At 46.7% G+C, this 12,967-nt stretch overlaps 1 pseudogene; it reads right to left on the bottom strand.

The window, feature by feature from the left end:
- LOC144180040 (uncharacterized) overlaps window positions 1-1,328 on the bottom strand; it is a 115,784-nt pseudogene extending 114,456 nt beyond the window's left edge.
- Between the last annotated feature and the right edge of the window lie 11,639 nt (window positions 1,329-12,967).

The raw sequence follows: 12,967 nt of genomic DNA, 5'->3' as shown, positions 1-12,967 counted from the left end.
CGCATGCGTGCGTGTGGGCGGGCGTACACGTGCGTGCGTGCTTTCGTGTGTATCCGTGCGGGCGTGTGTGCCTGTGGTGTGTGTGTGCGCGCGCGTAAGCCGGTGCGTGTGTGTGCGGGTGCGTGCGTGCGTGTGTACGTGTATGATTGTGTGCGTGTGCGGGTGTGCGAGTGCGCGTGTCCGTGTGTGTTCGTGCGCTTGTGTGTTTGCGGGCGTGGGTATGTGCGTGTGTGTGTGCGTGCGTGCGCGTGTGTGCGCGCGCCCGGCTAATGCGTGAGTGCGTGCGTGAATGCCTGCGTGTGTGGGGGGCGTGTGCGTGTGCGTGCGCGTGTTTTGTGTGTTTGCATGTTTGTGTGTTCGTGCGTTTGTGCATGCGTGTGTGTGTGTGCTTGTGTGTGTGCCTGTGTGTGGGTTGGTGTGTATGTGTGCGTGTGTGTGTGTGCATGCGTGTGCATGCGTGCGTGTTCGTTTGCATGTGTCTATGTGCGCAAGTCCGTGCACGTCCCGGCGTGCATGCATGCGTTTGTGCGTGTGCATGTGAGTGTGTGTGTTTATGTGTGTGCGTGAGTGCGTGTACGAGTGCGCGTCCATGTGTGTGTGCGTGTGCGGGCGCGCGGGCATGTGTGCGTGTGCGCGTTTGCGCGTGGGTGTGCGCGCATATGAGCGTGTGCGCGTGTGCGTGTGCCCGTCGCCATGTGTGTGCGTGCACGTGTGTGTGTGTGTGTGCGGGTGCGCGTGCGTGCGTGTGCGGGCGTGCGTGTGCGTGCGTGCGTGCGTGTGTGTGCACGTGCGTGCGTGCGTGTGTGTGCACGTGCGTCCGTGCGGGTGCGTGTGAGTTTGTGTGGGTGCCTTTGCGTGCGTGAGCGCGCATCCATGCGTGCGTGCGTGCGTATGATTGTGTGTGTGCGTGTGCGTGCGTGTGTGTTTGTATGTGTGTGCTTTTTGCATGCGTGCATGTGTGTGTGTGCGCTGATGTGTGTGTGTGTGTGCGTGTGCATCCAAGTGCTTGTGCGTGTGCGTGCACGTGCTTGCGCGTGTGCGTGCGTGCGTGTGTGCTTGTGTGTGTGAGTGCGCATGTGGGTGTGCGTGTGTTTGTATGAGCGCGCGTTCGTTTCCGTGCATGCGTGTGCGTGGGTGTGTGTTCGTCTATGTGTGGTTGTAGGGGTGTGCGCCAGTGCATTCGTGTGCGTGTGTGTGCGTGTGTGTGCGTGTGTGTGCATGTGCGTGCGTGTGTGTGCGTGCGAGTGCTTGTGCGTGTGCGCGTGTGTGCGCCCGTGTGCGTGCGAGTTTGCTTTCCTGTGCGTGCGTGCGGGTGCGCGTCTGTTCATGAGTGCGTGTCGGATTGTGTGTGTGCGCGTGTGGTTGTGTGCGCGCGTGCATTTGCGTGCGTGCGTGCGTGTGTGTGTGCGTGCGTGTATATGTGCGTGTCTGTGTGGGTGTTTGCGTGTGTGTGCGAGTGTGCTCGTATGTGCATGTGCATGTGGGTTTCAGTGCGTGTGTGCGTGCGCGCGCACGTGTCGGTGTGTGTGCGTGTGCGTGTGTGCGTGTGTATGTATGTGTGATTGTGTGCGTGCGTGCGCGCACGAGCGTGTGGGAGTGTGTGTTGGTTATGTCATTAACTGTGTGCGGGTGTCTCCGTCTTGAGGAGAAAAAGAGAGAGCGAGCGGTTGTGAAATTTATCAAGGAAAACAAAACTTCTTAACCAAGTCAGAAAAGGTTGACAAAAAAAACGCAACGACGCGGAGCTCGAAATGCGGTGCTCTAGGTTTACAGCTGTGTAACTTTATGGGGTAACGGTTTTGTTCTTACCGAGTTGTACTACAGGTGGTATGCGTGTTTTCGGAGGATATTTTAAAATGCTTTGCCATACCTGGCCCTGAGATTCGTGACGGGAGCCCTTTGAAACGGAAGCAAGGTGACTCGTGTATTCTTTTAATGTTTGTTGACGTTTACAAACTAGTAGAAAAAGCCATGGAGATAGAAGAAATCGGTTTATCCCTCGGTGTCTGAGTTATTTCAGGTGGTTCAATGTTAGGTTTATTTTGTGTCGATGTCTTGGCACCGTACACATGTTAATATTTTAAAGGCAGGATATCTATTTATTAATTTACGAGCAGTTTTTTAAAATGTGCCATAAAGGTTTGATCTGTCACTACGGTGCGAAGGTGGTTTATATGATAACCGTAGTAGTGATACGATTGCATAGGGAAAAAATATTCAGTGGGAGTGGTTATTTTACCTTTTAATTCCGCCTACAATATCTCGTTAATTCAGTTGCGAACAGTTGGGATAACCCGTCTTTAGAAAACGCGCTGAACATTTTGATAAGGATGTAACAGAACAGGCTGTCGTCTAAAATATAAATAGATGTTCGGCGATCACCTAGAGTAAATTCCTTGTTTGGTTACTCATGGCTCCTCTTTGTTCGTGGTCTTCTTATTTGTGATTTTAACTAAGATGCACATGTTATTCAGAGTGGTTTTTGTTTTGTTCCACTGAAGCTTTAGGCCAGGCTCTTCATTTCTGCCAAATTTGCAGTATTCGAGATAGTGGAGGAAAAAGCCCTGCCCAAAGCAGGCGCAGATATCAAGGTTCCCATTATGTGGTAACTGGAACAAGCAAAAGATGGAAAGATAGGTAACCTCGTTAAAAAACTTGGGCCAAAGTAACAACGTTTGAAGCGAAGATTAAGCTACAATGCTTTGAACCATGTCGCGTAACCTCCTAGAACCCTATAGAAACGCAGGTGGAGTATCACTTATTTTGAAAGCTCTGTTTTAATCTACATCGTGTCAATAGCAGCGAGCCTCTTTAGCGCGGCCGTCTATAATTATTTGAGACTTCATTAGGCTCTGGCAATATAGACCAGCGCTGTCCCATTACGGGTGGAAATACGTCGTTCATTTCAATGACCTCATGTCGTGCGTTGAAATAGAAATACCAACAAAATGAAGTTTCGCCTTGGAGTTCTGTAAAACGTCTTTCAACTGCCGCATTAGCCAATATAGGCGCAGCAGTAATACCTTTTCGAGGATGGTAATGAATAATAATTGACATTCTATTGTTTCTACTCTGTTTGGTGACGCTCTAGTTTTCCTTTGTAGTTAAAGGACAGAAATATAATTTTATGCTTACACACTTTATTTCTAGATCTCACGCACTCTATACAAGTTCTGTTCTTCCTCCAAATTAAGCTTTTTTGTGTGATGCCTTTCACGGGCAAATAATCGCATTTCTGTGGACACGGGAGATATTTTTTTAATCAGATATCTTATCTCCACCACATATTCGCTAATAAAAGCAAAGGCGCCTTAGTGCAGAACCTAAGCTCATTAATCACGGCGAACGTTTTCATATTCTACATCTTTCAAGGTCATTTGCCGGATAGGAAGTGTCCTCCGGGCGCCGGTTCGCAAGAGCGCCTTTCTAATTATCGCATCTGCGGCACCACGTCGCTAGGTCAGGGTTAAGCGGATAATCTGAGTCCGCTTTATCGCTCGTGCTGGCTGGATTGTGCCTGTGCGTGAGCGTCAGTGCACTCAAACCAGATGTCTGGGCATAGGTTTCACGGTTGCATCGGCGGCTCTTGGTCCCGTAGTCTTACCATTGATGGCCACCTCTTAATCTGTCTTTGTGCGCTACCAAGCACCGGAAAGAATGAATACAGTCATTCAGTAGATATTTATTTATTTTATTTATTTATTTCACTTACTCTCAATCGCCGAAGCATTGTAGAGAGGAGTGGTTTACAGAGTACACACAAAAAAAGACAGATGCGGCCAATTACACAAAATCTCTTAAATTGGCCAACTATACGTGGTCGCGACATAAATACCATAATCAAGAACAATTAGTTCACATCAATATATTCACATCACAACATATATTTACATTAAAAAAGCATAAAGCAAAATATATGCACATCGCAAAGGAAGAAAAAGAAAATAGGAACGGAAGGTGGCAATGTTTCATGTCAAAGACACAAGCATTAACACCGAGTGATATATGCTGAACAAAGCATACAAAATAAAAGATGATTGCAGATACAAGGGCAACTGTGCGCCAGCACTATAAGAAACAAATTATGATTGGTTATCTGGAACCAAATAGGCATATAACGAGCTTCGAAAAAAAAATCGCGCCAATCCACCCCGTGAATGTGGTTGGAAAGCAAAGCTGTTAACAGCACCCACAACGATTACCGATGCGACGTCACTTAAATTCCCTCACATCGCTCTACAAATAGCAAAACCACAGAGAAGTGAAATGCACTAACCACACCATTTATTACTTCAATGAGATATTCTTGGTAAAGTAAATCAATGCATGAAGGATCAACAGTGTTTGGTTGAGTTGTATTAGTGTAGCACAAGAGTGGAAACTTTTTTTATAAAATTAAAGTAAGCTCCAACCCGGTGTTAGACGATCTGTCTTCTCCGTCTCTGCGCCGCGGACGCAAGAGACGAGATTTGCTGCAGAGAAGGAGGAGGAGGAAGAAATACTTGTGTTCAGATTTCTGAAAGGCCCAGAGTGCAGCCCTGGGGAGTGATTCCTTCTTCTGTGGGGCCCATATGCAGTCCGCGCGGCCTATGTTCTGTCGATTCGCTGAAGCTGGATAGGTAGAGAGGACCTGGACAGCAGCATCTCCCATTGATCTTGTTGGGTAGTTGACGGAAAGAGAGGAGGGTGCTCAGGGGTAAAGTCGCACACTCCGATTACGGGACCGAGTGTTCCTACTTCTGAGCAAAATTTACATTCAGCGTCGTAGCGATTCGGATACATTAAGTGAAGACGCGTAGGCTGTTGGAAGGAGCCTGGATTGTATGAGCCATTGCGTAGTTTGTTGTTCTCTGGAAAGGTAAGGGTAAGGCGAAAGTACGGTCTGTCCTAGAAGGCGATAATGCTGGGTTATCTCCCTGAACGTGACAAGCGGGTGACTGTCCTCGTGCAGCTCCATAGCACGGGAGGTAAAAGCGCAGGCTTGTTGGGTGGGCGTATTTGTTGCCCTCCACTGAATCGTCAGGGGGTGTCCAGATGAGCTGAATGGAACCGTTTGGGGAGTGTTTTTTTCGCACACGCAGTGCAGGTCAGAACACACAACCCTAATGGTAATTCCAGTAGGCTTGCTGGGAATCGATGACTACCCTCCGAACCCCTGGTTAAGCGAGAGCCAAGGTGATGGCTGCCTCTTCTGCTGCCGTTATTTCTTGGGTCTTAAGTGAGGTACACGCAGGGAGGTTGGTGTGGAGGTAGCCACGATGATGGCGTATTGTTGCCCTCGATGTTTGGAGGCGTCTGTGTAGATAACTGCATGATCCTCACCGAGGGTGCTGTTTCGCGCTTGACCCCGTGCTTTTCGGTGACCCTCGTCATATGTGAGGGGTGTATATTTCTAAGCAAAGGGAGCATCTTTAGTTTTAGTGGCCAAGAGTCTGGGAGTACGTCAAGCGGAGTGACATTCTCGGTTGCCCAGCCAATCTGGTGAAGCATGCGGTTACCCATCGCAGTTCTGAGTCGGACCTTCTGGTTAGAAAGATGGCCTTCTATCAGCTCTTCCACCATGTTGTAGAGCCCCGTGCTAAGCAGCCTCTGTGTGGACGCAGTCATGAGAAGACCGATGGCCTGCTCGACCGCCTTTTTAACCATTATATAAAGCACCTCTATGTCTTCCTTGTCGAGAAGAAGACAGGGGGTTGATGTAAGTAACTCTCGAGAGGACCAAAGCTACAATTAATCGAAAGGTACCGGATTCCTTTAGGCCTCGCTTCTTGGTGACAACTCGCCTGATCATGTGTGTGATTTAATCATCATTAATGCTGTTTTTGAGGCGCTGCAAGGAGACGTCACTCTTGGTGTTAGCTTCGAGATGTAGGCTTAGGATCTTGATGCTGGGGCTTGGAGTGATGGCCTTGCCATTAAGGAGTATTTGAATGTATTCCTTGGTTTGGCGTGAGGGCGGACGACAAGGAGCTGTGATTGTTTACGTGAACACTGGAGGCCACAGGCTTTAGCAAATTGGTGTACTAGAAGTGAGATGTCATGTAATTGGTGTGAGCTTCCTTTAATTTTTGTAACGCTTAGCACATGAGCAAGGTGCGCACAGGGCCGCTAAACGGGTGTGAGTGGTCGCGTGACGCTTTCACGTGGCATTCAGCGAGAACGCAGGGGCTAAACCCGTAGATGTGCTTGGTGAGTACACCACCTGTCTTTCCAGTCTTCGCGTGGGCTCGTAGCTAAATCGGTAAGACGACGGGCTCTCGCTTTGTTAGTCTATTAGTTCCAGGTTCGATTCCCGGCGGTGCCAGTAAATTCTTTTATTTGTTCGCTGGAGTTTTCTGGTGACACCAACGGTCGCGAAAGAACCCTTGGTGGGTAGAGGTAAAAAGCTTTGCTTTAAAAGTGTGTGATCTGTTATGGATGCTATATCTGCAGGAAGGCGGTTCCAATCATTTGATGTGCAGGGCAGAAATGAGTGAAAAAATGTGTTGGTTTGACGATGAGTGATTCCAACTTTATGCATGTGATCAATACGGGACGAACGATAGAATGGTGGCGATATAAGCAATCTGCGCAGCAAGTTATGATTGTGTACTTTGTGGAACAGGCAAAGACGAAAATATCTTCTGCGCAGGGTCAGGAGAGGCAAAGATAAACTGGACTTCATTGATGTAACACTGGCTGCTCGTTGATAGTTCGACAATATAAAACGCACTGCGTTGTTTTGCACTAGCTTTAGAGACTGAATTAAGTTAGCTTGGCTCGGATCCCAAATAGATGCAGCGTATTATAATTTCGAGCGTATTAAAGTTCGGTAAAGTGTTAACTTTAGGGAGACAGGAGCTTGGCTGTAATTTCGTCGTAAATAGCCCAGCATGCGATTAGCGTTTGATGTGATGGAGTCAATGTGCAATTTCCAGGTTAGGTCTGATGATAAGGTGACGCCGAGATAACGATAGGATGATACGTTTTCTAGTGGCACATCAGTAAGTGTGTAAAAAGGTGAACATACGTCACGCCGAGAAATACGCATAACCTTGCATTTTCGGGGGTTAAGCACCATTTTCCATGTTTCGCACCATGTCACAATTTTGTTCAAGTCAGACTGCAGTTCGCAATTGTCGTCGTCACACCTGATTTGACGATAAATGACGCAATCGTCTGCGTATAGATGTATTGAAGAAGCCACATGGTTAGATAGATCATTAATATATATTAAAAATAGTAAGGGACCTAGAACTGAACCTTGAGGCACACCAGATGTTACCTCATTAAGTTGGGAGTCGAAACCATTTAGCGTGACATATTGAGAACGGTTGTTAAGAAAATGTTCTAACCATAGCAGTAACTGGGGATCGAGGTTGAGGGCGGCAAGTTTAGTCATTAGTAAAACATGATTCACCTTATCAAAGGCCTTGGCAAAATCCAGGAAAATACAGTCAACCAAAGAATTGCTATCAAGATAGGTATGGAGCGAGTGAGTTAAGTGAAGTAACTGTGTTTCGCATGAGAAAGAACGCCTAAATCCATGTTTTGCGGGATTGAAAAAACAATTAAACTCAATAAAATTACAAATGTGCGAATATAGGACGTGCTCCATAATTTTGCAGGGAATGCTTGTCAATGAAATTGGCCTGTAGTTTAGAGGTGAATGTCTGTTTCCTGATTTATGCAGCGGGACCTTGCCAATCTTCCAGTCTCGTGGTAAAATTCCGCTATTTAGGGACTGCTGGAAAATCTTTGCCAGAAAAATGGATGAGTAGTTTTTAGTTTGCTTCAGAAACTTTGCGTTGATTCTATCTATTCCGCATGAAGATGTCAATTTCAATGAATCAATGATCTTTACAATTCCAACAGACTCAAACACAACAGGAGACATGGCACAAAAGCTACTCGGAACAAGATCTGGTATAGAGCTTAGAACGGCTGAACAAAAATTATGAACAAAAACGTTGTTTAACACGGAAACACACTTCGCGGGAGGTACAGGCTCGCCTGTATCATCAAAAAGTACAATATCATGGTTTTCTTTAGTATTTACAATGCTCCAAAACTTTTTCGGGTTCGTACGAAGAATATCCGGCAAGGTGTTGTTCAAAAAGTGCCGTTTGGCGTGTTGTACTGAGCTAGTGTATTCTGTTTGAGCAGAAAAATATGACGCCCAGCGATCACTAGTGTTGTGAAATTTCGCTTTGCGGAATACCCGCTTCTTTTTGTTTAACAAACGAGTAAGTGTCCTATTGTACCACGGGGATCTTCCATCAGAGCGAATACGCCTCAGGGGAACATGCGCATTGGTAAGCTCGGTTATTTTTCCAAGGAATAGGTTCCAGTTTTCTTGCACGCTACGGTCATCAAACCGTTCTAGATACGTGTCCAGATAGGAGCCGAGATTCAGGTTAATGACGTCGAAGTCAGCCTTACTATAATCACGAATCAGTTTACTGGTACTGAATACGAGGTACTGGTATTTCGGTTGTTCGATAAACCACTTTGCCGAGAAGGACTGCTACGTGCAATCTGCTGCACTTCGTCAGTTAGGGCATCCTAAATGTAAGTGGCATTATTCACGCGCAGCTTATCATATCGTAGTTTGAATGCGGGGGAGTGCGGGAGGGACTTCGCGAATTCAGTTAACTTTTTTCGTGCGTGTCTTGTCGTTAAGCAAAAATTGAGATGCCGGTGCCTTTTAGTTTCGCGCGTTGCACCAGTATCGCTTGTTTCGTCTTAAAGCTTCTAAATTGAGCGATTACAGGTCTACAACGACCATCCTGATAAGTACCTGACAAGCGATGAGCGCGCTCAATTTCATCGGTTGTTAAGCTAGGATCAATGTATTGCGAAACAGCAGCCATAACTTTGGCTTCTGTCTCGTTCCATTTTTCATTGCTATCAGTTAAGCCATGAAGTACCAGATTATTACGGCGACTCCTATCTTCCATGTCGTCCAGACGTGACCGCAGCGTTTCGTTTGCAGTAGTAATGCCACTGATCGATTCTCGCGTAGCTTGTAAAGCATGTTCAATGGTGCCAATAGATTCCGTTCTGGCCTCAAGTGCGGTGAGTCTTTCAGTGATTGCTACCAGTTTTGATTCCACAGACTCTTGGGCAGCTTTGACTTCGTTTACGGCTTTCAGCAAGTCAGCTTGCCCACCAGTAAGAACGCCTGACTGGTGTTTTAAATCGCGTAAATGCTGCAAGATTTCCTTTTGCCATTCGGAATCGCTGGCGAGAGGGATCGTGGGTTCTTTAGAGGGTGCTTCAACGGTTTCGTCAGTGCGTTCTTTAGACTTCTTAAGAGGGCCGGGGTTTTGCTCCACATCCCCGCAACAAAAAAGCAACATGCCAAGAACATCAATGCAATCATCAAACAAGTTGCAAACAACGTGTGGCCATGGAAGCAGCAATAAGTTGCGGTTACTCTTACGCTTAGCGTACAGCGAGCAACTATTACACACCTGAACAAATTGCAGGAACGGAGCGTTAGCCATCGGATGCGCAGCGCCGCTTCCATGCCCACTGAAGTAGCGCCGGTCGTCGATGCTTCTTATATTCGGCACGGCTCGTGATGCTGCCGGCGATGTGACTGTGCGCCAGTTGAAACAGAGTCCAACGGTATCGCTGCAATCTTCGTAGGGGGAGCGCATCCGAAGCCGAAGTGAATCCTTTGGTAAGGGCACGGGACCGCATGGTTCTGCACCGTGATGTTGGTAGATGCAGAGCACAGCAGCAACCTGAACAAATTGCAGGAACGGAGCGTTAGCCATCGGATGCGCAGCGCCGCTTCCATGCCCACTGAAGTAGCGCCGGTTGTCGATGCTTCTTATATTCGGCACGGCTCGTGATGCTGCCGGCGATGTGACTGTGCGCCAGTTGAAACAGAGTCCAACGGTATCGCTGCAATCTTCGTAGGGGGAGCGCATCCGAAGCCGAAGTGAATCCTTTGGTAAGGGCACGGGACAGCATGGTTCTGCACCGTGATGTTGGTAGATGCAGAGCACAGCAGCAACCTGAACAAATTGCAGGAACGGAGCGTTAGCCATCGGATGCGCAGCGCCGCTTCCATGCCCACTGAAGTAGCGCCGGTTGTCGATGCTTCTTATATTCGGCACGGCTCGTGATGCTGCCGGCGATGTGACTGTGCGCCAGTTGAAACAGAGTCCAACGGTATCGCTGCAATCTTCGTAGGGGGAGCGCATCCGAAGCCGAAGTGAATCCTTTGGTAAGGGCACGGGACAGCATGGTTCCGCGCCGTGATGTTGGTAGATGCAGAGCACAGCAGCAACCTGAACAAATTGCAGGAACGGAGCGTTAGCCATCGGATGCGCAGCGCCGCTTCCATGCCCACTCTAGAAGGCAGGCTAGAAGGCAGGCTCCAAAATGTCCAGCAAAGACAAGCGTGCACAAAACCATGTGTGCATAGTCCTTGCATTCGTTCGTGATAACTAGGTTTTAAAGAGTTACACCTGAGCTCGTTTTTTTGTTTAAGCTGGTCCTGTAGCTGTGATATAAAGTACATTTTGACCATAGCTCATTCCACGACGCTGGAATTTCAACATAGCTAATGCGTTTTTTTTGACACAGTAATAAACACCAGCTTAAATATTCTTGTTTGGTGTGTGGAGCACCACTGATATCTGAGTGACGGCTGTGTAGACGTAAGCAGTTGGTAACCTGCCCGCGAATGAGTCAGCAAATAGTGTATGCTACCGACAGCGATGTGCTGTACCTTTTACAGTCTGATGTGCCTCTGGAAAGGCTTTATTTAAAAAGGTCATTATCCTTGATGTGAACATCGAATTGGAGGCCTTAATGGCGTTGATGGGAATGGGTCTCATAGGTGGCTTTTCCATTAGTGAATTCGCGTTGTGGAGTAATGGGTACATCTTCCTAAATCATCTAAATAAACTTATGTCAATAAGGCCAGAAATGTCAATATCTGCTTAAGAAAGTAGGGGAACACGCAAGCGACCCCCGTGGTTGGTAGTGTTGTAGAGAAGCTTATCAATTGACCTTGTGTTGTCCCACATTATTGTGAACACACCCGCGAAAGTAAAAAAGAACGAGGTATATGTGGACTTCCAAAGCCTGAATATCCAGAATAAGAAAACTATAGCCCGCTTGATTACCTCAATAGTGATATTACAGACTGGTCCCTAGCAGTGGTTCATTGTAAGAGTCCAGTTAACTAAGGTTATAAAGGTACAAAGGTTAGCGCGCTTCCCCTTTGCCCCTTTAAATGCACAATACGAGTGGTATGGGCTGAAACGTTGTCGCTGTTCAAGTAAGAAACATTGCCAGGGACTCTTCGGTTGCAGCAATCTTCTCATCCCTGCCTGAAGAGTAGATGGTGTGGACAATGGCAATCGAGCCAATAGCGAACGAGCACCTAATGCGCATAGCAATATCGAATACGGGTATAAGAAGATGCTTCCACTCATTTTGCTCTAACGTGAAAGAGCCCGCAACATGCGCGGTTGCGCTGGCAACAGATATTTCCGCGTGACCCCTTTCTTGAGCCAGCAGATAATAAAATGTATTACATACGTACCATTTATTTCAGCGACCCCGCTATATTCAAGCGGAGGAAGAACGAGTTAATTGAGAGTTGTGCGGCCATTGAACAGTGTGAGCGTTAGTTAATACCCGGAATGAGCAGTGCATACGGCGTAAACAGCCGACTTCTGGGGAAAAGCTTTGTCTTTGTCCTTGTTAGGTAATATCTGAAAGCGAGTCAAAGAAAGTTCGTTTTCACGCCTAGATATTCCCCTCTTTGCTAATATTTCTTCACAATTGACAAGCTTTTCTTATCCCGCGTTATCAGCTAGCTACGCTTCGGGGAAAAACCAAGATTATAGCATGAATTTAAGGTATTCTGTTTAATACAGGCCACGTACTGAATACGCTACGCTACTCGCTTCGTCATATACGGCGACACCACTAAGCAAAGCTTGTGTCGGCAGAAAGCGGCGAAGAGATGTCATATTTTCGACCATTGTTTATTTTTGTGGGGAAGACTCTGTGGAGTGCAAATATTAGTACCCATTGAAACACAAGGCAGCAACATTTCGGTTAAACGCTCAACTCAATATAGCCTGTTTGCTGAATACACGTGAACAATAAGGGCCTGCGACTCAATCGTGAAAGGAGTGCTTGCTGAGCATGGTCTGATAGCTAACTTGTCTTAAAAAAGTATGCCTATTTTAGGGGCGTAGGTAGCATTTCGTACGTTTTCGTACATGTGCACGAGAACACTATATCAGCATATCAAGATACAAGCCGACGAACATTATATCTGTAGTGGAAGAATTTTCATGGCGGTTAAGGCGGTTTATGCAACTGTGTGCAGTCATGCTTTCCCACTTGCAAATGCAAATCCATTTAGATAAAAATATTCTTTGTTGAGTTCGCTAATGCTTCAATCTGCTTAGTTCAGTGCTCGCCCACCAGCATGGCATGGCGCTGTAACGAAGTGCACTGTTAAGTGGACTTTCGCAAGTTATACTACTCCGACAATTTGTCGCTCAAGAGAACGGAACCTATATTTCATACCTGCTGTTTGCACTTAAGATGTGTTCATACTACCGAATATTTGTTTAACATACAACTTTTATAGTGAAATATTTGATACTGCCAAAAAAGTAATGCATTTCCCCGTAGACCGGTTGAGCGATCCAAAAGCTCTCTCTGTTCACACTGCGCGTAAATGAAAAAGGGCTTCCATTGTGTCCGAACGGTTACCTGGTATTCGCGGAAAAAGAATGATTCAAGATAAGACAATACAAGTGCTCGATCAGGAAGAAGAAGTGCAATAGTATACGTTCTTTTCGTAAACAATTTATCTGTATACATTTACGTGTTCATAGACGCGTTTTGTTAGAGCGCAAAAAATTCTCTTATTGGTTCGTTCTTTGTTTGCCACTTGTGTCTTTGAAGGTTTACGATTGATCGGACGCACTTGCAGTGAAGG

Source organism: Haemaphysalis longicornis, unplaced genomic scaffold (assembly GCF_048455015.1).
Source record: "Haemaphysalis longicornis isolate Haplotype H1 unplaced genomic scaffold, Haemaphysalis longicornis Haplotype H1 scaffold_4, whole genome shotgun sequence".
NCBI classification, from domain to species: domain Eukaryota; kingdom Metazoa; phylum Arthropoda; class Arachnida; order Ixodida; family Ixodidae; genus Haemaphysalis; species Haemaphysalis longicornis.
The sequence above is the reverse complement of the archived record's forward strand: the minus strand, read 5'-3'. Positions and strand labels throughout refer to the sequence as shown.